Below are 26,165 nucleotides of genomic sequence, written 5' to 3' on the forward strand. Positions count from 1 at the left end.
ATTGTCTGTTAGGTGCTGATATAACATGTATAACAAAGCAAACAATAACTTCCATTTGCCAAATTTTCTTCTGATTTTTAGGAAATCATTTATTGCTTCTCTTTTAATAGGTCCTATTTCTTAAAAGAGGTTAAAAATTAATGCATTCTATTTTGCAAGACACGATGCTTTCCCTTAACTTAAAACACATTTAGTTACATGTATCTTACACATGTGTATATTTTCCTCAGCAAGATAAGCTCGTTAACATGCTCTCCCTCATCCACTACACATGGCTGACACTATCTAGTACTTTAGAATTTTTTTTCACACTTTTTCTGCATTCTTTTTGCCAAGAATAAACTTAACATGGGGCCTCATTGCTCACTTCTGGGATTTTGGGTTCTGGCTTCACCCAGGACACAGACTCCTCTTAGAATCTCTAATCTCTGTATCTAAGGAGAAAAGAGCTTAGCCCAAGGCCTCGTTGACAATCACAGATGAGGTAGAGGATTTGTCACGAGGAAGAGAAAATGGCCAATGAGCTCAACCACAGCCCGTCCAGCAGACCTCTCCACTGTCCGGGCACCCAGAGAGCACTTTCCAGGGAGGACCCCACTGAGTGTCTACAATAATCCTGTGAGCTTGATCCTCAACTCACCCGTGTTTAGGGGCACAAACACTCAGAAACATGAAGTGACCTGAAGACTCACAGCAAGCAGGTGGCCGAGGGAACACTGTGCTGTGGAGGGGCAGGGTGCTCACCGGGTAAATACATGGTCCCACACCTGTTGGGTGGCACAAATGTTCTGAAATAACAGAATGATGAGGGCAAAAGCAGAGTTTTTGTTCAGGAAGCAGGAAGCTGGTATTCCACCAGTTTGTCTATTCCGTGTGCCTGGGGGTCTGCACCATAGAGGTATTTTTTTTAGGGAACCCCAAGTGGGTGGTGCTGGGGCCACTGGGCTGGTTGGCAGCTGGGGCCCAGGGCTGGGCTGACTGGCCTCCATGTTCGGCTCAGGACGCCCGATTGGGGGCCAGCCCTTGGCATCTGACCACCAGCTGAGTCCTGTGTGGGCAGAGTCCTGGCTCCCAGGAAGGGCAGGTGGAGAAGGTGAGAGCCTTTCGCGCTGGGAGTGTTAGGGGTCCTGAGGTCAAATTCACTTTCAGTGAGTCCAGCTCAGCACTACCCGCCTGACCTTCCACCACCAGAGAAATTGGAAATCAGCAGAGCAGTTGGGGGCTCCCACTGGCGGCCACCACATAGTTTCCAGGTTGTGAGTACATTTGTACTTAAGAAGGTTTCTCTTTGTATTCCCAGGGTCGGTCTCTGTACTAAACTGAAACATTCACAGAAAAGGAGCTGGGCCCTCCTGTGCTTGGCATCAGCAGGGCCACAGGCAGGGCTGAAAGGTGGAGTCGTAGTGTCTGGAGATGCAGATGGGGAAGTGCTGGGCGTGGGAGGACCCTGGGCTGCCAGCTGGAAGAACTCCACGTCATCCCACACCACACCTTTGATGAGGACCCGCAGCATGTTCTGCTGGTGCTGGCCCTGCATACCAGGTGACTTATGCCCTCTAGGCACTGGCTTTTGGATTCCACGACCTTGTCCTTGGTTTTCTTGGGCAAAAACAGCACCATCTTATTCTTCTCTTTGGTGAGCCCTGTCATGGACGGTGGGTGTTGCTGTGGCCCCTCCCCTGCTGTGCAGCCTGCTGACCCGGAGAGAGTGGGAGGTGCACTTGGGGGTGTTGTCGGCAGTAGGCAGGTCTTTCTTCTTCGAGTCTCTCTTCCTGTCTGTGGGCTGGGCTGCCGTCCAGTTATCCACCGGCCGCTCCATCAGCTTGGCGCCGTCGCCCTGGCTAATGGAGAACAAGCCCCACTCACTGATGGGGAGCTAAGTGGGGTGACAAGGCCTCCTTGGCGACCAGAGGTATGGACAGAGGGATGGACAAAAGCACGCTGCAGCCCAAGGGGGCCCATTATCTGAGTCTCCTGACATGTCTGAGGACTGTTGCACTATCCCAACTTTCACCCACTGCCCTGAAGGGAATGAACCAAAGGACTCCTAATGGGGGCTCTTCCACTTGTTGGAGAGCAGGGCTTCCTCAATGGGCAGCTGGTAAGCACAGTTGGCCCCGTGATGTACTGTGTGATTCTCGTCACAATGTCCAGCATGTCCTGCATGGCGCTCTGGGCCTCCAGTTTGTGGAACAGGTCCCACCAAGCCAGGTCCTGGAAGACGCTGTTGTAGCAGTAATTCACAGAGCCCAGGTGCCTGGCCACAGGGTGAGAACCCAGCGGGATGACCAGGAAGCGCATGTAGCCCAGCCAGCGAAGCATCTTGTAGAACAGCAGCTCCAGGAAGATGCGCAGCACAGCGCTGAATTAGTTGTGCCCCAGCCACCAGGATCTTCACCGGCTTCGGTAGTGACAGTGTCTCCGTATCCGCCCGATGATGGAGCTGAAGGCCACCAGGATGTCAGCAGGGGAGCAGGTGCACAGCAAGGCAGCGTGTGCCCCTGCAGGGTGTCCGAGGGGAACTGCTCCTGTCGGTCGGAGGTGTTGAGGAGGAGGATGTTCTCCGGCAGCTGGTCATCAGAGAGGAGGACATGGTTCAGCTGGTTGTATGTGGTCTTCCTGGGGATCTGCAGCTGGTTCCCTGGGTCTGGCAACGCTAGGCTATTGGCCTCTTGTTCTGTGGCTGTGCCCTCTGCCGCTCCTTCAGGTACCTGCCCCAGCCATGGTGGCTCGATGCTGCCCCGTGGCCTTGGTGGAGGGGATGATGAGAGCTTTGTCTTGGTGATGAGCCCACTGGGCGGCAGCAGCTTGGTGAGTATGTCCAGGGCTGAGGGCTCTGCCTCGAGCTGTCCTTGGGCTCTGCTGGCTGCTGCCCTGGGTGGGCATGCTCTGAGGCACTAAGTGGAAGACACTGTCACTTGGCTATTGCTGCCTGGGCTTGGTCTTGGGCACTGCAGCCAGACTAGGAGGCTCTTTTGTTTGTTTTGTTAACCTTCACCTTATTTTTCCACTGATTTTTTAGAAAGAGTTGAAGGGAGAGGGAGATTTAGAGAGGGAGTAAAGCATCAATGTGAGAGGGACACATGGATTGGTTGCCTCCTGCACATGCCATGACCAGGACTGGGGATCAGGCCTGTAATTGAGACATGTGTGCCCTTGACCAGAATGGAACTGGGATCTTTTAGTCCATGGGCCAACACACTAGCCCCCAATGAAACCTACTAGGGCTCGGAAGCTCTTCCTGCCTCTAGGCACTATGGATGCTCCCACGTCCTTTTCTAAACATAAATGTGACAGGCCTTCACAGTATGCCCTGAACTTGGCCTTGATGGTGCTGAGAAGGCTGTTCTCTTCCTCCTTATCTGGGCCACTGTCGCTGGTTCTCCAGCATGTCAGGCAGAAGGCGCAGGTCCTCCTCCACTCAGGGAGGTGATCCTGCTCTGAGTGTAGGACCTACTCGGATACTTAGGCCCTGCTCAGCCAAGCTATGCCTTTCTGATTTAAGTTTGGATGCCTTGTCATGGGCATAGTTGTGACTTTCAATAGTTACTGCTTCTTGAGCTTCCCCATGTCAAAGTTGTCCTGGTCTGGGTCCTACCCATGGCGGCATCTTCACTGGCCTCCTGCTCCGAGAAGCTCTCATACTCCTCCTTAGAGTAGTGATTTGTGGACTTGACCTTGGGCCGGCCTGCATGGCACTGTCCTCATGACAAAGGTACAGACACAGGAGAACTTGGGGTTGGAGCTGCTGTGGGCCACCGTGTTCCAAACACTGTCGCTGGGATGATTGATGCCTGAGGCTCATGTGTTCTCTCACACTTTGGCCAGATTTGCAGGCTATTGTTGGCTCTGGGGCCTGTGGATGCTTCCCATCTTTGTCTGTGAGCTGGAGTGTGCTAAGCCTTCAAAGAGCAGCCTACACTTCAGCTTGGGATTGCTGAGGGTACTGTCGTTCTCCTCCAGGTCACTGTCATTAAACTTTTCTAGGGAATCGTATAGCATGTCCAGATCCCTCTCCAACTTGGGGGCATGCTCGAGTCCAGAATCTCCTCTGACTATTTGAACTTGCCCAGCCATGCCATGACTTTCTTCTTGATATTTTGTGGCCTGGTAATGGATGTCTTTCCTAATATCCATGGCCTCTGCTTCTTGGACATCCCCATGTCAATGCCCTCCTTAGTTAAGTCTAGCCCATGGGTAGCATTGTTGCTGGCCTATTAGTTAACTCTTGACTTGGGCTTGCATCTGGCCTGTATGGCACTGACCTCCTGGAAGATGGGCTGGCTGACAGGGAGCAGATCCAGATCTCAGCCACTTTGGCAGAAGCCTCCTTGATGTTACTGCAGAGGCACAGCCCCTGGCCACCCTTGAGGGGTCTCTGCCTGACCTTGGCCATTTGGATGGCTCCCACAGGGAGTGTCTTGTAGCTCCAGATTATCTGTTTTGTAAAGCGCTTCCTCCAGTTCACAAGACCTGTAGCTTGTTGCCTTCTCTCTTGATGAAGCTGGGGTCTTGCAGTGAGGTCAGCCCCAGGTCTGTCTCCAGTTGTCCACTGTGGAACAGCCCACTCCCATCTTCATGTTGCTCACCACTGATATGAGGTTGGAGCCCTGCATCTTCCTGGCAATCACCATGGATTTGAGGTCCTCCTCCAGCTCTTTGAAGACCACCATCTTCACTAAGGTCAGGTTGCACAACCTGGGAATCTGAGGCTAGAGCTGTCCAACTCCTGGGTAGCAAACATGTTCTTGAGCATTGGTGTGTTGAGCCTGGGCATGGGTCAGGGGTGCAGGGGGTTGTGGAGACCAGTACTGTGGGCATCAAAGAAGCTGCAGCTGCTTGCCCCATACAGGTCTTTTCTGTATTCTGGGGTGATGGTTTCTCTTCCCTTATTGGGACAGAGGAGAGACATTCTGTCAGAGGCAGCTTATCACCTGCCAGCTGGGTTGGGCGCTGTAGTGCAGACCGAACCCCTAAGCACTCAGAGATTGTTGTCAGGAGGTGGGACACGAGTGATCCAAGGACAGCATTGCGAAAGGGACCACATGCTCTCTGACTAGTTCAGGGAAGGCCTGTGTGGTGTTCTTGCAAACTCAGAGACCTAAAGATATTACAAAGGGTGTTCTGAAATGAAAACACTTAGCTAAATGCAATTTATGGTGGGTAGTCATGTCCTAAGCTGGCATCTTCCCTGACTAAGGTCAATCTTTATCTTAACTGAGCCTGTCTATTGTCTTTTGGCATCTATTGGAAGGTCAAAGGAATTTCCCTTTTTCCAGACCCCTCAAAGCATAGGCAATGCTCTGTGGAGCCCACAAATGCCCCCACTGTTCCTGAGTTAAGTGTTGACTTGTAAGTCTCCTATGTCCACCTATGTAAAGGGATGTCTGTGTCATTTTACTGTTTATCCAGTCACATAGGATTCCCCACTTTTATTTCTCTGGACCCTAATGTATCACCACTGGATTCCATGTTACCAACATACATCTCCTGTTTTGATTGTAATGTATCGCATAAGGTGCACAACCACCATTCTCCAGAGCATTCTCTCAATCCGATGAGATTTTCTTCCCACCAATTGTTGCCAGCTGGGCTTAAATAAACTCACAAAAATTCTTCTCAAGTTTGAGTGTTTCTTACTTTGATATTTACTTGGCATAGTGGGTCAGGATTCTAAAGAACCTGCTCCACCTCCCTCCCAGACCAAACTGTGGACCCAGTGCTACAATTGAACAAAAAAAACATTGAACCCACTGGCTCCCCACCCATCAGGTGAACGTGGGTGAATTGTGTCTTAGACCAAGGACTTTCCCTTGCTGGTGGTAGAGGGTTTGATTTATTTGAGCTGTATTTTAAATACTCCAGGTGAAACTAAGATTAAGGGTTGAGGGAACTCAGGCTAAGACAAGGCAGGAGGAACAATGGGTGCCTGGTTTTATATTGTGGCTTTCCAATTGGAACTGCTTTCTGAGAATCTGCGAAAAATTAACCTTTGCTGTATAAATTAAAGTTGAACTTGATCAGCTCCAAAAATACAGGGCCTTGTCTTCCCTCCAGCCTGAATATCGGGTATTCTTAGGTGACTAAGAATCTCTGTGGAGGTAGCAGGTCATTCCTCATTACATGCAAGGGCCCCAAAGCAAACTCAACTGCAATTAAAGTGACTGGTTCTGGTCGGGGAGCACCCATTTGTTTTGGTCAACTAGTTCTCTGAACCCTCTGCTTGTTTTAGACAGCAGTAGAAAACCAAGGCACATAACAGGATTGAATGTTACTTGAGGGATGAGAGCCTCATAAAACTCAACTATAAGCAGTACATGTTGACCAACTACATTATATTACAATCTTAGAAAATTTGCTCAGATTCTGCAGATATCAGAAAAAGAAACAAAACAACAATAATAACAACATACACACACACACAAACTACAAATCAACAACGACAAAATACACTTAAAATTAACAAGCTTTTACTTGCAAGTGCTTCACAAAAATGGGAAGATTTAACTAGAAAATATCCTCCTATAAATAGTCAAAATGCATTTTATTTGCGTGCCTAAATTAATTTTTTGGCATGCAATAAAAATTAGAAAAATGTCAGGTCTAACATTAAAATGAATTAATGAATGGAGGCATATCTTGATTTGGAAATGAGTAGATTCTAAGGAGAAACACATATAAATTCTTTTTTAAGAATATTAAGGAATTAGAAACTGTGTCTGAACTCCTCCGAAGCTAATGAATGCCAACACCCCATCTTCCCCCCCTATATACTTACCCTTTCCCTCCCTTCTTTCTTCCGCTTCAGTCCCCTCCACAACCACCCCCTACTGACTAAGGAATAATGAGAATAGGAATTCCAACAGCTCCCTTTGGAGAAAAGCTTGTCTCAGCAAGAGAGGAACCAGCAATTGTTCCTGATTTTCTCAATGACCCTGATGGATTCTCAAAGGCATTTATCTGTCAGAACATGTAATCCTGGCTATTCTAACCAATTCCAATGAATATAGCTAATGATTTCTGCCAACAAATGAAACACAATTTCTATTGTAAATACAGTTTGTAAGAAAATTCCTGTAGAGAAGTCTGTCCACTGTTAGAATCATAGGAAACTGAAGTAAGATGTAATAAAGGGGGGGGGGGGGGGGGGGGCTACAAAACAACCAGAGGGTTGACCCAAGGGTGTTTCCCCTTCTCACTGATAGTTTCGGAGAAGTTGAAATGATCATAGAAAGGGAGCCACTGAGACCTTTGGAGATAGATACTGGGGCTACTTTATTTGTTCTTAACCACATCCAATTAAGAGGAATTTTTATTTTATTACATATGTTTCCTTTCTCCCCCACGGACCCCTCCCCAGCCACTCCCACCCCCTAGCACATGCTCCCACAAACATCCCCAGTGTCTGTGTCCATTGGTCAGAGTAAAGCTTCTGTGTAAATGGCAGGAATATTTAACCAATGTCTGTTTTTAATGAAAACCTGTTTCCAACTAGGGAATGTTATAGCAATATTAGCAAATATATATCTTTGCTAATAAAATCTGACCCAATTCAACTGATAGGGAGAAGTGTTTTGTTTGTTTAAATGTTTTATGAAATTGGTGATACTCACACATGCTTTATCCAAAAGGGTCATATGTATTTAAAAATAAATGAACATGATACCGAACCCAACAGAGCCTGAGATGATCCCAGCGATATGTCCTCAAAATTGGCTTCCTGGCTGCACCCAGATTTCCCCAGGGGCTCTGGAAAAAGATACGCTGGCAGAGTCATGCACAGACATGGAGACGCAAGGGGGAGATGGTGAGCATTCGGCAAGTCAGATGGGCAACAACATTTGTCTGAAAAGGAGCCCAGAGTTGGAACCACATTCATGCACCTCTGTCCAATTCCCACCCAGGGTGGAGGGAGCTGGGCCCCATTGTTCTGAGGTCAGGTTTATGGAGTTCGGAACCCAACCCTCAATGGAAAATGGGGAAACTGATGTCCATAGAGTGGCAGGTGTTACCCCATGTCCCTGATATTCAGAGCCCAGAGTTCAGGAATGCTCAGACCTTCCAGGCCAAGGCTTCAATCTCTCCAACAGAGTTGGTCTGGACATTAGAAATCCTGACATACTGGGAAGCTCCTGCCTGCTCCTCTGTATCTGGGGGCTGGGGTAGGAGGGAAGGGGGGTGCTTTGTTCTGGGATCCAGAAAGAGCACTAGCTGGTTTTTTTGTTTGTTTGTTTTGTTTATTACTAAGAGGGATTTTTATATTATTTTATTTTATTTTTATTGTTTAAAAAATTACATATGTTTCCATTTCCCCACATGGACTCCTGCCCAGCCACTCCCACCTCCTAGCACACACTCCCATACCCCCAGTATCTGTGTTCATTGGTTATGCTTATATGCATGCATATAAGTCTTTTGGTTAAACTCTTACTCCTCCCACCCACTCTCCTCTGCTTTCCCATCAAGATTTGAGGATCGGTTCTATGCTTCTCTGTCTCTAGATCTATTTTTGTTCATCAGTTTATGTTGCAAATTGATTGTACTTTCGCAACACCCACCAGCCAATCAGGAGTGATTGTGCAAATTAACCCAACCAAGATGGCAGGTTAATTTGCATAAACAAACACCAAGCAGCCCTTCACTCCAGCAACCAGGAGAAGGCAGGCCCATTCTTGCAAAAATCTTCATTCATCAGACCTCTAGTATTCAATAAATGGCATTGAGATAACTGTATAATTATTTGGGGGGAAATGCAAGCTCAATATCTTGTTTCTTACCAAACATGTTCCAAACATACCAAAGATTAAAATAACTTAATGTGCCATTTTCCTATTGAAAATATAATATATAAGAAATTTTAAAAAATTAAATTTGGAAAAATAAATTGGAGCACCTATAAATAAGTTACATTGAATCTGGCTGAATGAACATAGATAACAACTCATATTTTGAGATGTGAAGGATGAAAAAAGCCACACTATGAAGTCTCAATCAGAGAGCACTGCAGAAGGAGAGCTGCATGTGCAAAGGCCCTGAGCTGGGTCTTTGCTGTATTTATGGATTTAAATATGGGTCAGTATGGCTGGAGTGAAGGAGAGAGTGGAGGAATATAGCCTTGTGTGGGTAAGAATGGGTCAGGCCATGTAGACCCTTGCTAAGTTTTGTAATTTTATATTTTGAGTGTCATGAGGAGCTTTAAAATGTTTAAGAGTGTATATATATTTAGTAACTGTCCTTTTATTTACATTTTACAGTAGTATTTTAGTAATTAGCTCTGTCTTTTTCTTTTTAATTAGATACTTTATCAGTGCCTTTTGCATGAGTCATTTTGGTAATATTGAAACACACTCACATTCCTGGTATAAAATTTTAAATTAATTTTCAATTATTTTATTTAGATTTTTATAATTATATTTATAAATGAGGCTTATTTCTAGTTCCTTTTTTATGTGCCATCCCTATTACCTTTCTAAGATGATTTGTTAGCATTAGCGTCTGTCTGAAGCTTGTATTCACTTATTGTCAACTTCCACTATTTGAAATTTGTTGACTCTTCTTCAATAACTTATGAAGTAATTTTTATAGAGATCCTATGGAATCCATTTTCCCAAAATAGTTTTTTAATACATTGCAATCTATTGATTATGAACAAACATTCCAATGTGAATAATTCAAGCAAAACAAGAAATTGGGATAGAATGAAAGTAAAAGTCATTTCAAGTTTTGTCATACAGGCTCTGTCAACATTGTGGTGAACACGCTCTCAGTTTTGTGCTCTCAGTCATCTTGATGCATTTTTAAGAAAACATCAAGGCCCTAGGTGAGGGCAACTTTCTCCAAGTCAATATTGTCATTTATTACCTATTATTTCTTCTTGAATAACCTCATATTTCACCCTGCATGGTTTTTCTTTAATCTTAAAATTAAAATTTTACTAAGTTTCATTCAGTGGTGTTTCTCCTTCGTTGATTAATCTGACTTAGAATGTGTTTTCTAATCTAAAACTTATGCCTCCTTAAAAAATTAAATTATATCTCAGAAAAATAAATAAATAAATAAATAAATAAATAGAAATATGCCTGCTCTCATTTTACGTGAATCTTCTTTAATTCTTTATTTTTAAAATATGTTTTTATTGATTTCAGAGAGAAAGGAAGAGGGATAGAAACATCAATGATGAGAGAGAATCATCAATTGGCTGCCTCTTGCATGAACCCTACTAGGGAACAAGCCCACAACCCAGGCATGTGCCCTGACCTCCTGGTTCATAGGTTGACATTCAACCAATGAATCACACTGGCCAGTTTCATTCTTTATTTCTGTCATATGTCTTAGAATTATAAGATTACTATATTGGATATCAATCAACATTTCATTTTGGTGACTCTACTCCATCTCCCCTAAAAAAAACCCTGCAGTAAACCCAACCTGCCTTTTTGAAAATAAATAGATTAAAATATTGTTTAAACAGACTCAACAGTCTAAAAGAAGAATATCATTCCTAATATTCAAGCCAATAATATATTTATGCAAAAGATTATATGAATAAAGAGAAAACTTAAAAAATTAATTCATGATATTCATGGCACGAGTATATTGCACTTGTCAGAAGAGAATGATCCACTATTATGAAATTTTGCTTCTGTGTGAAAAATAAGATTGTGAAATAAAGGAATATAGTGGAATCACGACTAACTTTTGGCATAGACTAAAACAAAATGAAAATTAATTAAAGACATAAATGTAAGAGGTGAAACTATAAAACCCATAGAGGAAGCTGTAAGCAGCCTGAGCGGTTGGCTGAGTGGACTGAGGGCTGCCCCAGGTATCAAGAGGTTGATTCCAGGTCAGGTCACATGCCTGCGTTGTGGGCTTAATCCCAAGTAAGGGGGTACAAGAGGCAGCCGACCTATGTTTCTCTCTCATTGATGTTCATATATATATATATCTCTTCCTCTGTTTCTAAAAAACAATAAAAACATATTTTTAAGAAAACATAAGCAGTAAGCACACTAACATTTGTCTTAGCAATGTTTTTTTCTGATATATCTCCTCAGGCAAGAGAAACCAAATAAAAAATGGACCAATGGAACTACATCATACTAAAGAAATGTATGCACAACAGAGGAAACCATCAACAAAATTTAAAAAAAAAAAACTACTGAATTGGAGAAAATATTCACCAATAATACATCTGGTAAAGGGTTAATAACCAAACTTTATAAAGAACTTAGCCAACTCAAGACCAAAAAAAAAAAGTTCCTTCTACATTGGCAGCTTCCCCTTGATCCCTGTCCTTGGTTTTGTGGGGAAAACCCTGTCCTTTGCTTTGGTGACCACAGCAGCTCCGTGGACGGCATGGCTGCCTCCTCACCACTGCTGGGCAGCCTGCTGAAGCCATGTCATCTTGGTGCTGAGATTCTGCCTTGGGGAGGTGGTAGTGTGGCGTCTTTGGTGGTGACACCTGTATGGCGGGGTGGATGAACGCGTGCTGACACCCAAGGGGACTGCGTGGCCTGTGTCTCCTGATGTGGCCCAGGACAGTCCCACTATTTCAAATGCCACCATCCCCACAAAGGGAATGAAGCGGAAGGACTCTTCTTCACCGGAGCACTTCTGCTGGTAGGAGAGCATGGCTTTCTTGATGGGCAACTGGTGGGCACAGCTGACCCCCTGCATGTACTTGGTGATTGGGAGCACATGCCCAGCGTGTCCTGCACGCCCTCCCAGCCTCCAGCTTGAGGAACAGGTCCCCCCACACCAGGTCTTAGAAGAAGTTGTAGCAGTAACCCACAGAGCACAGGTACCTGATCACAGGGTGGGAACCCAGTTACCCAGTCAGGCTTCTCATGTCACAGCAGCTCCATGAAGACCCACATGGAGTAGTGTTGTGCCCCTGCCACCACGATCTTCATTGGCATCAGGGGCTGGGAATTGTAGTGAGAGTAACTGTATCCCTGAGAGGATGCTGCTCAGGACACACTCATGATCTACTATCAGTAAACTTCTCTAGAGAATCATAGAGCAAATCTACTTCCTCCTCCACATCAGGGACATCCTCCAGAGACGCCTCCTCTGAGTCCAGGTCTGTCTCCCACATTTGAACCTGGCTCAGCCACACCCCAACTTTGATTTTGGCATCTTGTTGCCTGGTCATTAATGCCCATCTTAGTCTTTCTTCGTGCTGCTTCCTGGGCTCTTCCACTTGGAAGTCCTCCTCATCCTGGTCCTGCCTCTGCCCGGGATCATGGCTGGCCTGCTGCTCAGAGATGGTTGTGCATTCTATTTCAGACAAATAAACCCTGGACTTGGCCTCCTGGTTGCTGTGAATGAGGTCAATGGGCTGGCTGGACAGTGAGGAGATGCTGAGTATAGCTACGTGCCTACATGCCTCCCTGATGGTGGAGTGGAGGCTCAAAACCTGGCCATCCTCAGGGGCTCCCTGCATCACCTCAGCCATGTCGATGGTGCCCATGGCCAGCGTCTGGTAACCCAATTTGGTCCGGTTTTCACTACGCAACTTCTTTTGCAGCAGGATCTGCAGTTGGTTGCCTTCCCTCTTGATGGAGTGGGGGTACTTCAGGGAGAAGGTCAGTGCCAGGTCGGTCTTCACTGGTCTCCTGGGAGGCACCACAATGTCATCAGACCTCAGGACAAACTGTGAGCCCGCAATCCTCACCGCGATCACTAAGGAGGTCAGCTCCTGGAATAGCTCCTTGAGAATCAGCAGCTTGGTCAAGGTGAGGCTGCATAGCCTGGGCACACAAGTGGGGTTGGAGCAGTCCACCTCCCAGGCTCCAAAGAGGTTCATAGCCACCAGTATTTTGCTGGCAGCTGGCATGCTGTCTCGGCCAGCGGATGATGGTGAAGCTGTAGCTGCAGGACTCACAGAGGTGGTCTTTCTACCCTGTGTTGGGAGAGAGGGCACATGCCATCAGTGGCAATTCATAAACTGACAAGTAGGGGGGGCTGCAGCTCAGACGAACCCCCAGGCACACAGTGATTGGTGGCAATAGGTGGGGCAGGAGTGCTAACCTGGCAGCCTTGCAAACTCAGAGACCTAAAGTGACCACAAAGGATGGTCTGAAATTAAAACTTTTCAACTAAAGTAAAGGCGGTTTATGGTGGGCAGTCACATCCTAGGCCTGCATCTTCCCTGACAAGGCTCAGTCTTTACCTCAACTGAGTCTATTGTCTTCTTGCATCTAGAATAACATATCCTCAAACTGTCAACATAATTTTCCTTTACTCAGACCCCTCCAAGCACAGGCACCGCTCTGCTCTCTGCAGAGACCACACATCCCCTCAATGTTCTTGGGTTCACTGTTGACTGTTAACTACCCTGCACACACCCAGGGAAAGAAGTACGTGTCTACCATTTTACTGTCCCTCCAACCTCAGGGTTTTCCCCACTTTGCTTTCTCCTGGTCCCTAATCCATCACCAGTGGAGTTCATGGGACCCATGTAGGTCTCCTGCTTCAATTTTAATGTATAAAATAAGGTGCAAAGCTGCCATTCTCTCTATTCATTGATATTTTGTTTCCTGGCAATTGGTGACACTTTGGCTAAAATAAACTCACAAAAATTCTTCACAGGTTTGAAAATTTCTCATATTGACATGAGAAAAGATACTTGGCAGGAAAAGTAGAATTGTAGGTGAGGAATGATGCAACACATTTATATCTCCGGTCATTTCTTAGCAGAGGATGGACAGCACCTCCCTGTATTACAGCATCAGTCCTGGGATTTCTGACAAAACATCTCATTCTAATATGGCAACACAAGGCTTTTCCTGGGGTGGGAGGGTCTGGATATTAGGACAAGTGGGTTGTTAAGGCCAGCACTGCTGACATGGCAACAGGGGGGGATCATATCCGGGTCACACAGCAGCGAAGAGATGGATTGCCAGCCCTGATAACATGTCCCCCTCCTGGTATGTTGTCAGCCCAGGGAGGCCCCAGCTCCTGACCGGGAGGGTCTAAGGGGATGTGGTCCCCAAGGCAGCAAAGGGCAAAGCAACAGACTTGGTACCTTGAGCTCCACTTCCTTTTGGGAAAAGCATCCCCACTAATCACCATGATGTGTAAGAGTGGGACAAGGTGTGTAAGGATTGTCAGGACAACATGGACACGTGGAAATGGGCATTAGAAAGGGAAAGTCTGGCTCTAGCTGGTTTGGCTCAGTGGATAGCACATTGGCCTGCGGACTGAAGGGTCTTGTGTTCAATTCCGGTCAAGGGCACATGCTTGTGTCGCAGGCCTGATCCCCAGGAGGGGCAGTGCAGGAGACAGCCAAGGAAAGTTTCTCTCTCATCATTGATGTTTCTACCATTCTTCCTCTCTCTAAATTAAATAAATATATTAAAAACAGCCAAAGCTGGTTTAGCTCAGTGGTAGAGTGTCGGTCTGTGGACTGAAAGGTCCCAGGTTCGATTCCGGCCAAGGGCATGTACATTGGTTGCGGGCACATCCCCGGTGGGGGGTGTGCAAGAGGCAGCTGTTCAATGTTTCTCTCTCATTGACGTTTCTAGCTCTCTATCTCTCTCCCTTCCTCTCTGTAAAAAATCAATAAAATATATTTTTTTAAAAAAAAACAACAACAACAGGAAAGTCTTTAGAAAAATCCAAAAATACTCATGACTGAGCATATAGTGAAATGGTGCAAAGTCTCCCTTCTGATATTACCAAAACTTTGTGGGCAGTGACTTTCATCTTATCGAAAAGGGGATAGACAGTGAGGTTAGGTTGGAAGGAGGAGATGTGGACCCTGATGCCTTTGGAAATTGGAATCTGGGAGGGATCTCTGGGGAGTAGCAGGGAGCCTTCTCAAACCTGAGGGCCTCTTTCACTGCAAGGGGTCCTGGAGTCTGGGTCAGCCCAGCTCCTACATTCACCTTGTGGTCGTGCTGCGTGCGTGGGGAGGGATGGGGCACCTGTGCCTCCTGCCGGGGCATGGAGCTGAGGACCCCATCTGTTGGCTTCTCTTTCTTCTCCTATGCGGAGCTCTGTAAAGGCAGTTCCCAGTCACCCAGGGAAAGCCTCAGAGCCCTGGGTTGCTGGTTCTTTGCCCCTGTGACCTTCCACTCCAGTCACACACACATACACACACACACACACACACACACACACACACACACACGAGTTTATTTGATGATACCTCTACTGGTGAGGAACAGGCATGACAGCCTGAGGGCTTAGGATGCCCATTGGCACAGATAAGGGCCCCTCTGGAAGCCCATCTGCCTCCATCTGCCTGCCCTGTCCTGAGTGTGACCATGACAGGACTGCTAGGTTATCCGACACCCAGCAACCTCTTTCTGTCCCGGGGGTATGGGGGCTGCATAGGGATGGCTCACAGAGTTGGCCTGGCCAAGACTGGTCTGACTCCAGCCATAATATGTTACCTGAGGCCATGTTTTTGAAACTAGCCGGCAACATTGGGGTTGATGGTTGAACCAACGCCTGCACCGGCTAAAAAAGCTCTCACTCCCGGGTCTCCAGAAGCAAGAACACCAATCACTGGGAACACAAAGAGAAAACATCTTGCACTGGCAAATGCCTCGTGGCAAGTGAGCTGCCTGTGGGCTGATGTGGTTGCCTGGTTGCAGGTGTCAAAGTTCTGTTGGATAGTGACCTCAGTACCTGGGATTGTTTTGTCTCAGTTCCCTTATCTCATGACAGCTATGCACATAGTCCTGTGGGTCGCTGTCTGAAGACCCCTCTTCTCCATAAAACTCCTGATCTGTACACAGTGGCACCAACACACCCCTCTCCCAGCACCTTAGAACTTCTGTTGGATCCAGGGTTGAGGAGACAGACCTGGGCTCAGACTCAACCCATCATTCTTACCTCTTCCTGGATAAGTCCCTGTGCCTGTCAGGGCCCTTCTCTCTCCTGCCTGCTCAATGGGTTATGCAGCAGGTGCTTCTTCGGGCTCCTCAGGCTCATGTGGGGGTAGCTGTGAAGTAGGAGGAGGACTGTCATGTGTAGGCAGTGCCTCCAACCTCTTTTCCTTTCCAGTTGTCGTCTCCTCTGTGTATGCTTTTCTTTTAATCCCACCCAAGATCATCACATCCAATATGTGTGTGTGTGTGTGTGTTTAAGCATGACAGTGCTCCCTTCCTAGGTCCCAGTACATAACAGACCCCACATCGGGAGGAATAGGCAGGAGCTTTCTAATCTGTCAGGATTTCTAATTTTCAAACCAACTCTGTGGAGGGGGATAAGGGGAGACCTTGACCTAGAAGGTCTGAACATTTCTGAACTCTGGACTCTGAATGTCATGTCCATTGAGCAGCATCTAAGCCTGACTATGGATCCCAGCTTCCCAATTAGCCAATGAGGGTGTGACTCAGAACTGCTTACCTGTGAGCTCAGTGTAAAGGGAGCCCAGTTCTCTCCACCCTGGGTGGGCTGTGGACAGAGGTTCCAAATCTGGGCTCCTTTTCAGGCAAATTCTGGCCAATGCCTGTCTAGGCTGCCGAATGCTCACCTTCTCTGCATACCATCTTCATGCCTGTACACGATCCCACCAGCACAGCTTTTTCCAGATCCCCTGAGCAAACTGGTTGAACCTTGGACTTCAACTTTGAGAACGCACAGCTGGGTTTATCTCAGGCTCTGCATTCTGACCGTCTGTGATCCTGTCCCCTCTTCAGCGCTATGGGCCAAAGAGGAGATGCTCAGAATGCTGTCCAGTGCGAGTGGAGCAGGGTGAAGTTCCTGTCCAGGGGCAGGTGGCAGTCTTCCTGCTGCCTAAACCCTACAGCATTCTGTGACATGGAAGCGAGGGGGCGCTTAGGACCATGCTTTGCCCATGTGCTGGTGGGAGATGAAGTCAAATGAAATACGGATTCCTAGGGACATTCATGACATAAAGGGTCCCTGCCCCAATGTACATCAGTCCGTTCCACCCAGGGTCCCATTGGCCTCGGGTCTCAAGAATGTCACATCCTTAAAGCAGATGGCTCTTTGGGAACAACCTATTCCTAACCTATAACTTATGGTAACACAACCGAGGCCCAGAGAAAAACGGACTTGCTCAATACTATAAAGGTTGTTGGTGATGGTGTTGGCCACAAGGCAGGTCCCCTGATTCTCAGTGAACACTCATGCTGGTTCCAACCTTTGCAAATAGCTAACCTGTCTTCCACTGACTTCCTCCACTTCAGGTGAGGACTATTACCTCACTACATTTGATCGGCACTTTTACACCCTTTATCTCGCATGACTGAGTTGAGTACCCTGTGGGGAACGATTCTTATTTCTCGTTGACACTCTGCTAAACCAAGACAAGATGAAATGAGTCTCTCCCAAGTCACACAGAGAGTTATGGTGGAGCTGTGACTGGAGCTCAGAACTCCCGACCCTGGGACAAGTTGTTAACTTCTATTCCCAGTTTTTTTAGATTAATTGATTGATTTTTAGAGGAGAGAGAGAGAGAGAGAGAGAGAGAGAGAGAGATCAATTGTCCCATTTATTTGTGCACTTGTTAGTTGATTCCAGTATGTGACCTGACTGGGGATTGAACCTGCAAACTTGGTGTATCAGGATGATGCTCTAACCAACGGAGCTACTGGGCCAGGGCCTCTAATCACGTTTTCTTGTGATTTGTCTTTTCATTCATCCAATGAGTACTCAGTGAGAGTCTGTCATGGGCCAGAACCCTGCTCCTCAGGCAGTTCCTTGCCCGGTTGTGGGGAGGGCAGTACATCAATATTATCAGAACAATACAGTGATGCAAAGCTGTCATGGGATTCTGCAAGAAGCGATAAAAACCATTCGGAGGTTCATAGGGCCTCACAGAACAGGTGGCTGTGGAATGGGGTCCTGAAAGGTGAGCTCAGTTCTGTAGGTGGAAAGAGAGCAAAGGGAACAGTGTGGGGGGAGCAGGACATCCGGAAAGAGCTGCTGGGTTTGATCCACACCCAGACTGTCCCCACACCCGGCCACCATCCTCACCCAGGAAAGGGGTGTCAGATCCCAGAGAACATGTGCTGGAACTACGTACAAGATAACATCTCATGGTTGCTCCAAATTGAATGTCACAGGATTCAGCACAGTGTAAGCTTCCCTGCCCTGCTTCCATTCGCCTCAATATCATGGGATACAGCTGAAACCGGTTTGGCTCAATGGATAGAGCGTAGGCCTGGGGACTGAAAGGTCCCAGGTTCGATTCGGTCAAGGGCATGTACCTTGGTTGCCAGCACATCCCCAGTAGGGGGTGTGCAGGAAGCAGCTGATAGATGATAATCTCTCATCGATGTTTCTAACTCTCTATCCCTCTCTCTTCCTCTCTATAAAACAAAAAAATCAAGAAAATATATATTTTTAAAAATATCATGGGAAACAATAATTGCCACTTTTCATTCAGAGCTTCCCTTTATTTCCCATGGCCCTCAATTTCAGAGTCAATTGCTGAATATCAAGTGAAGTCTTTGATTTCTTTGCTTCGTGTTTTCATTCTTGAAATAAAAAATACTTTTCGATGTCCTACTTGAACTATTAAAAACTAGCCCGGCTGGTGTGGCTCCGTGTGAGTGATGTAGGTGCTTACGTAGGTGGGTTCCGACTTACGGCGAAAATCGCATTACCTGGCACCCTGGGGACGGATCTCCGACGTAACCCGAGGACCTACTGTGATCCCCACTGACAGGCAGCCCGAGGGTCCCAGCTCCCTTCCACCCAACGGCCCAAGATCCGGGGCAAGTGTTTCTCTTCCCATAAGCCTGAGCCTAGTCCCTCTTTACTCGCACAGGGATGGCCCCATAAGGCTTCCCCCAGGGCCTGGGACAGGGCTGTGTTTCTCTGCTCACACTCAGCATCCTACTCAGGCTCATGCCTGGGGCCTTCCCCAGCCCACTTCACGCAGCTCTTGCTCTATGGTCTGGTCAGCCCCCCGGGGACCTTGTTCAAGCCCAGTAAGGTCAGACCAGATCGTTCAGATGTTATTTTGTCCGGAGACCCAACCCTGATGTTGATGCTGGAGATTAACTCGGTGCTGCTGGAAGCATGGGGGTGTCGAAATGCTCTGTTGGGCTCCGGGCCCCACCTCGGGCTTCATTTCTTTTCCATGTGGTTTCTTCCCCATCCCCTCTCTGCTTCTGCCTCCTGTGGTCCAGTCCTCCGAGGGCTTCTGTTTTCTCCTCCATCTCCTCGGGACCCTGACCTGCACGGGCCCCATCCCAGCCTTGGTCCCAACCTGAACCTTGTGAGCATCTCATCCCACCTCCTAGGGCACATGTGTCAAACACACGGCCCGCGGGCCAAATCCGTCCCGCCAGGCCTTGCAATGTGGCCCGCACCGCGCTGTCATCACTGCATTCCGCTGCGTTTCCATCACAATGACAGTTTATGACTGTTCAGTAAACCATTCGGCCCGCGATTTAGGCTGGATTTTAGATTTTGGCCCCTTCTCTGATTGAGTTCGACACCCCTATCTAGGGGCACACAGTTCCTTCTGCTCCACCCGAACCTGGTTTCTCTGGTTCCTCAGCCCCCACCCCCTTGTCTAACTATCAGATTTCACCCAGTGAACTCCGAGGTTACTGACCAACTGGGCTCAGGAAAAGGTTGCTACCCAGAGAAGCAGCTGGCCCCCGGGTGTTGCTGGTTGCTGGGCACCGCAGGAGCTGGGCACTGAAGGAGCTGCAGGAACCTAGGATTGGATGCGCTGCCCAGGGTGCAGGAGCCAGACCTGAGCTCCACTCATGCACCTGTGTCCCAGAGTTTGCCCAGCAAGTGTAGAACCAGAAACAGAACCCTTCTCCTGCAACGTGCCTTTTGCGCCCTCTACCGGCAAAGTTGAGCATGGTGCCAGTTGACAAGGAAAGCATGACTCTTGCGCCCTCTGCTGGCAAAGCTGAGCATGGTGCCAGTTAACAAGGGAACAGACTGGATCCATTTCACAGTCTAGGCCTGAAGGGAAAACTTGGTGCTGAGACCAGCTGAGCTGGTTTGTTTGTTTTTTGTTTGTGTTTTTTTTTTTTTAATATATTTTATTGATTTTTTTACAGAGAGAAAGAGAGGGATAGAGAGTTAAAAACATCGATGAGAGAGAATCATCTATCAGCTGCCTCTTGCACACCCCCTACTGGGGATGTTTCTGCAACCAAGGTACATGCCCTTGACTAGAATCGAACCTGGGACCTTTCCTTCCTCAGGCCAATGCTCTATCCACTGAGTCAAACAGGTTTCGGCTCAGCTGGTCTTCAGGGTGAGAATAAAGGTAAACAAAAAATTATCACAAACCCACCCAACAGAAAGAAAGAAAAAATACGGAGAGGCACAGAGAAAAGCTGAAAGCGGAGGCAAGATAGGACTTTTGCTGTCTTCGGGGGCTCAGCGGCACCCCTGCCCTTTGATTCTAGAAGACACCGCCATCTCTCTTGAATGAATGCCTCCTTTTCTGTCAGCTCACACTAGCTCAAGCTGGCTGGAAGCCCTGCCACAAAGTCAGCCTACTCAATACAAGCTGGCAACAAGCCACTGAATTAAAATCTTAGATAATTTTATCATCGCTGAGTCCTTGTAATAGTTTGCAATTGTTTGTATCTGCTGGAATTTTAACCTTGGCAGTCTGGGGAAACTTTCTTCCCTCGGGGAAAATTGTATAATGAAAGAAGTTAAAATATTTTCCCACTATATTCACTATTGCACTCTTAGTAGCTGGGTGACATCTGGGCCTCCTTGTCCATTTTCCCTGGCCGTTTTCTGAGACCCCTTATTAGTGACAAACTCTTGTAAAACCTGCCGATTGATATTTTAGAGCAAAGGTATAAAGATTTCCCTGTCAGTCTTATATTTCAATTCCTTAAATATAATGTCTTACAGGAGATTAATGAAATGCATCTGACCCAATAATTTGAGCCAGTTCTCGACCCTCTTTCTCATAAGCACAGACAGTACAGTCTTGCTGCATCTCTCCCATCACTCATGTGTATGTTCTCATGTGTACGGACCCATCTATGCTGCAGGTCTTCATATATATATATATATATATATATATATATATATATATGTGTGTGTGTGTGTGTGTGTGTGTGTGTGTGCGCGTGTGTGTGTGTGTGTGTGTGTGTATATATATATATATATATATATATATTTTTTTTTTTTTTTTTACAGAGAGGAAGAGAGAGGGATAGAGAGTTGGAAACATCGATGAGAGAGAAACATTGATCAGCTGCCTCTTACACATCCCCTACTGGGGATGTGCCCGCAACCAAGGTACATGCCCTTGACCGGAATCGAACCTGGAACCTTTCAGTCCGCAGGCCTACGCTCTATCCACTGAGCCAAACCGGTTTCGGCTGCAGGTCTTCTTATTCCTTCTCTCACAGGGGCTGTGTCGTGTTCTTCGTCCACTTGATGGAGTCGGTTCACCAACCACCTTCTCCGCCTGCCGGGGTGATGAGCTTCGTTCCCCTTTAGCATCGTTAGTGCCAGGCACACTTCGCTTGGGCGTCCTCGGCTCCTCCTGGCAGCGGCTTCATCCCCAGACGGCAGGTAGGTTTCCGCCGTCTCACGTCCCATCTCTCCTCTGGTCATTTGTTTTGATTTGAAGAGAGGGGCTCTGGCTGTTTTCCATTTTAAATTTCCATTTAACTTTTGATTCTCTCGGTATCCGGCTTTCCTTTTCACCAGATCCCTTCTGCTTCCTGCATGGTGCTCATCTTTCCTCCCAGTGCTCCTCTCACAGGCTGCCCTGTCGTGTCCTCCACGCAGCCATAGTCACTTCTCCCCTGAAACTACGCCATACAAGCTTTATTGGATGCACGTGTCTCTATTCTGTTCTCTCTGGCGTCTCCCTTTCGTTTTCCTGCAGGATCTTATGTCTCGCTGGGACAGGCATCTGTGTGACAATGATGATGACAGTCCCTCAATGAGGTGGGGGGCTGGCATCTTTCAACCCCCCTGCACCCTCACTCCCCCACCGCTTCCTCGCTGGGCTGGAGACCCTGTGACAGGAGAGAGGCTCTCACAGAGCCTGCACCTGGGTCAGTGGCTCCCAAAGGGAAAGGCTACAGCAGAACCCCGCCTGTGCTTGGTGAGCTACAGGCCCCGGGCCCGCCCAGCCCAGTGAGTTCTAGTGGCTGGAATCCGCATGTTAACGTCCCTCCAGGGATTCCTTCATGCCCTGAGGCTGAGCTGCTGGAGAGGAGAGGGCTGCTCTGAAGTTGGGGATGACATTCCACAAAGGTTCTCCAGATGTTATGGCCAGGTAGGGGACCCCTCACAATCTGGGATGACTGGCTCCCAACCGCTTGCCTGCCTGACAGCCTGATCACCCCCTACCACTCCTCTGCCAGCCTGATCAATGCCTAACTGCTCCCCTGCCAGCCTGATTGCCCCTAACTGCCCTCCCCTGCTGGCCTGGTCTCCCCTCCCCACCCCCAACTGTCCTCCCCTGCAGACCTGGTCTCCCACAACTACTCTCCCCTACTGGCCATTTCGTGGCAGCCATCTTGTGCGAGGGTGTGAGAGTCAATTTGCATATTACCTCTTATTATATAGGACGCCTCCATCTCACCATGGTTCTCCCATCTCTCCAGCCTTCTCCAGCTCCTTCCCCATTTCCTCTCACAGGTCTTTCCTCTAATACAGTGTTTCCCAAACTTCTGACATATGTGTACCCCTTCTATAATTTTCGTAACGCTGAGTACCCCTCGTACTCATGAGAACGTAGAATCAGGCGCAACTAAGCACAGCGCAGTGCATATCCTCACCAAACTCCGGTGCAACGCGTATCCCCACCAAACACTTCCTGTACCTCTGGGGGTACGCGTACCACACTTTGGGCAACACTGCAGTCTAATACATTCCTTATTCCCATCTGGGTATCTGCTTCTCGGACTACCCAGACAACCACGGAGGTCTTCCAGAGGCAGTCCTCAAATGGAAGGCCTCTTGGACTCTCTCTTCCCCACCCCAGCACTGGAGGAGAAGTGCAGAGGAGGGAGGGGCTTGGACATAGGGGGCGGGGGAAGCAGCCACCAGTCAAAGATCTGCACCCAATGAGTGCCACAGGCAGCGAGGACTGTATTGAAAACTGACCGAAGCTCCACATACAACAGGAACACGTGGGGCGTTCTAGCCAGCAGGCACGGTGAGCGATTGGGTGGAAAATTACTACAAGGAACTTGGCTATGTGTCAAAGGCTGGGGAAGCGCAACTTGGATATCAATGGTGATGAGCGGAGCGGATTCTTGATAAACCAGTTTAATGGGATGCTTTGCTCAAACTGGGCTGGACAGGCCGAGGACGGGCCAAAGATGACCCCTAGCTGAAAAGGGGGCTCAGAGATTAGGTCAAGGAGGGGGTCCTTGCCACGCACAGGCCCCTGGGCCCAGCAGGCTAACCTGCCCCAGGAGGTTGGTGGGGATGCCAGAACTGACGTTTAGGACAAACAGGACTGAGAGAACTGAAATGGCCCTGTCTTAGTACCTGGCTGCCACTGCAAAGTCAGAGAACTGGACTGCGGTGGTGGTATTGGAGCCAGCCACCCAGAGGGCAAAGGCGGGTTGGCTGGCACACCGCTGGCAGCACCATGGACGCAGCAGGCACTTGGAGAGTGAGATAGAAGCCCAGCCGAGCCTGGCCCAGCAGCTGCAGATGGGCCTCCGCCCGCGGGGAGGCGGAGCGATGGCCCAGGAGGGCTGATGACAGCTGCGAGCTGCTGGACTCGGAGGTGGGGGAACAGGTGGCAAGAGTCTAAAGACCAAGCCCCTAACTTGACAGAGTGCGCCCTCTAGTGGGGGACACCTGAACAGACCCTGCTGAGCTTGCTGAGAAGCTGAAGGTGCAGGGGTCCTCAAACTTTTTAAAGTGGGGGCCAGATCACGGTCCCTCAGAGAGCTGGAGGGCCGGACTATTGAGTATATGAACTACTAATTCCTACTGTAACACCTCGGCTGCGCTCACTGCCCAAAAAACCTGGCGGGCCGGATCAGACTCCTCTGCGGGCCGCATGTGGCCCGCGGGCCGTAGTTTGAAGACGCCTGGAAGGGACTAAAGAAGCCCAGCTGAAGGTTTAGCGAGGATGGCGGGCGTCCGGCTCATAGGCCGGCTCTAGGGCTGAGTCAATCAAATGGTTGACCATGTAGTATAGCAGGTCACTTTCTAAGCTGGTAGTTGTGTGTGGCCCGAGAATGATGTTGTCAATATCCACATGGCCCTCGGCAGAAAAGAGGTGCCTCGCCCCTGGTCGGAGGACCTGTAGCTGGCCAGGCTGGAGTCACCCCTGCCCCGACAGCCCTTCCACACAGACAGGACACAGTCACCCTCCAGAGCTCCATGGAGTCAGCGATCCCCCACGCCTGGGAAGAGGGCATGAACCCAGGAAGCAGACAACCCATGAGGTGCAGATGGCCCTGGATGTTTGTGTAAAAGATGCAGCTTCGCTTGCAGCCTTGGGGACTCTGCAGGTGGAACCTAAACTCTGAGAAATAGGAAGCCGGAGACCACAGGCCTGGGAGGCCTCACATGATGTGGGAGTGACCATGGTGGCCCAGGACACTGCAGACATGGTTCCCGGACTGCAGCTGTGAGCCGGGCAGAGGAACCAGAGGGCTGGATGCACTTTGCCAGGTCCGTCCCGGTACATCTGGCACCCCGTTCCCGAACACCCCTTCGTCCTGAGGTCCGCACAGCCAGGGAAACCCACACCGAACTTGCATTCCAAACTGAAATTTGACTCTGGCTCTTTACGACATGGAGACGGTAACACACACGTTAATGGGCCGTTTGGATGACTAAGTGAGAGGATACAGTCCGTTCTGCTGAAATGCTTGTTTTGAAACTGGTAGTTTGGTCCAAGGCCATTGACATATTAGAAGAAAACGTAACACAAACTGCATGTTTGCATATGCAGCCCTCCCACGAGAATACTAGGTGCTGGCGGGAAACTGCGCCCAGCTACGCCGAGCTGCACAGGAACGCACACAGCCCACAGGGACACTACGCCAGCATCCGCGGCCTCAGGGCACACCGTGTGCTGTGAGCTACACCCTCCACATCTGGCTGACCGCTGTCCCGGGTCTCATAAACCTCGCACCCCGCCTCTCGGTAACACACGCGGCAGCCCTGCCAGCACCGGCCCTCACAACCGAACCTCAGGTCTGACTCAAAGTAAGGACACCGTGTTTATTGTAGAGTTCATACATTTCCTAGTCCTCTAACGTGGAAAACTGTGCCGCCGTTTCCACTTGGTAGTGAATGAATGTTTTTAATTAGCAATGCTGCTTTATTTGAATTACAATAGAACCTACTTGATAATTTTCAAAAATGCAATTTCCAAATCTAAAAGCAAGTTTTTTTTTATTTGTTCTTTTCATCTTCATTGTTGAAAGAATTACATATGTTCCACTTTTTCCCCCATGGACCCCCTCCAGCCCATCCCTCCCCTTTCCCTCCCCCCTCCTGCCCTAGGCCTTCACCAACCATAAATTTTTTTTTAAGCCTCCCCCAAGGATATGTCCATTGATTTTGAGAGAGAGAGAGAGAGAGAGAGAGAGAGAGAGAGAGAGAGAGAGAGAGAACTGTGAGAGGAACACTGGTCAGTTACCTCCCATACGTACCCCAACCAGGGATCAAACCCACAACCATGATATTCATGTGCCGTGATAGGGAATCGAACTGGCAACCTCTAGGTGTACAGGAGGACTCTCCAACCAGCTGAGCCACATGGACCAGGACTAGTGAACGAACTTTTATTTTTATGTGTCACTGACCGTGTTTCTGTTATGTCCCTGGCTCTGTTTTTCCCACTTGCACAACTTTGCATAGTGTTGTGATTTCTTTTAGGAACGAATATATCGTGTTACAGGAAAACCGGCTGAATATGGGAAACACTTAAGCTCGTGCTAACAGCCAACACATGTCAGCTGCTGTTCCAGTTATCACAATAACAATCATCCTGGAACCTCAGGCGCTTGAATAACACTTGCCGGGGTTTTTTTTTCAAAGCTCTTTCCCAATGATAAACCCATTTCTCTCCTCGTGCTTCCCTTGTAGATGGTTTTTCCAATGACACACAGGAGAAAATGCAAATCCAAGAGGTTACAAAATGTGCCCAAGATCTGCCGAAACCGGTTTGGCTCAATGGATAGAGCATCGGCTTGGGGACTGAAGGGTCCCGGGTTCGATTCCGGTCAAGGGCATGTACCTTG

The 26,165-nt window shown here is 48.4% G+C and overlaps 1 pseudogene; it reads right to left on the reverse strand.

The window, feature by feature from the left end:
* Positions 1-910: 910 nt before the first annotated feature.
* Positions 911-12,811, reverse strand: LOC118702564 (annotated as a pseudogene).
* Positions 12,812-26,165: the final 13,354 nt, after the last annotated feature.

This window comes from Pipistrellus kuhlii, unplaced genomic scaffold (genome assembly GCF_014108245.1).
Source record: "Pipistrellus kuhlii isolate mPipKuh1 unplaced genomic scaffold, mPipKuh1.p scaffold_m20_p_39, whole genome shotgun sequence".
Classification (NCBI taxonomy): domain Eukaryota; kingdom Metazoa; phylum Chordata; class Mammalia; order Chiroptera; family Vespertilionidae; genus Pipistrellus; species Pipistrellus kuhlii.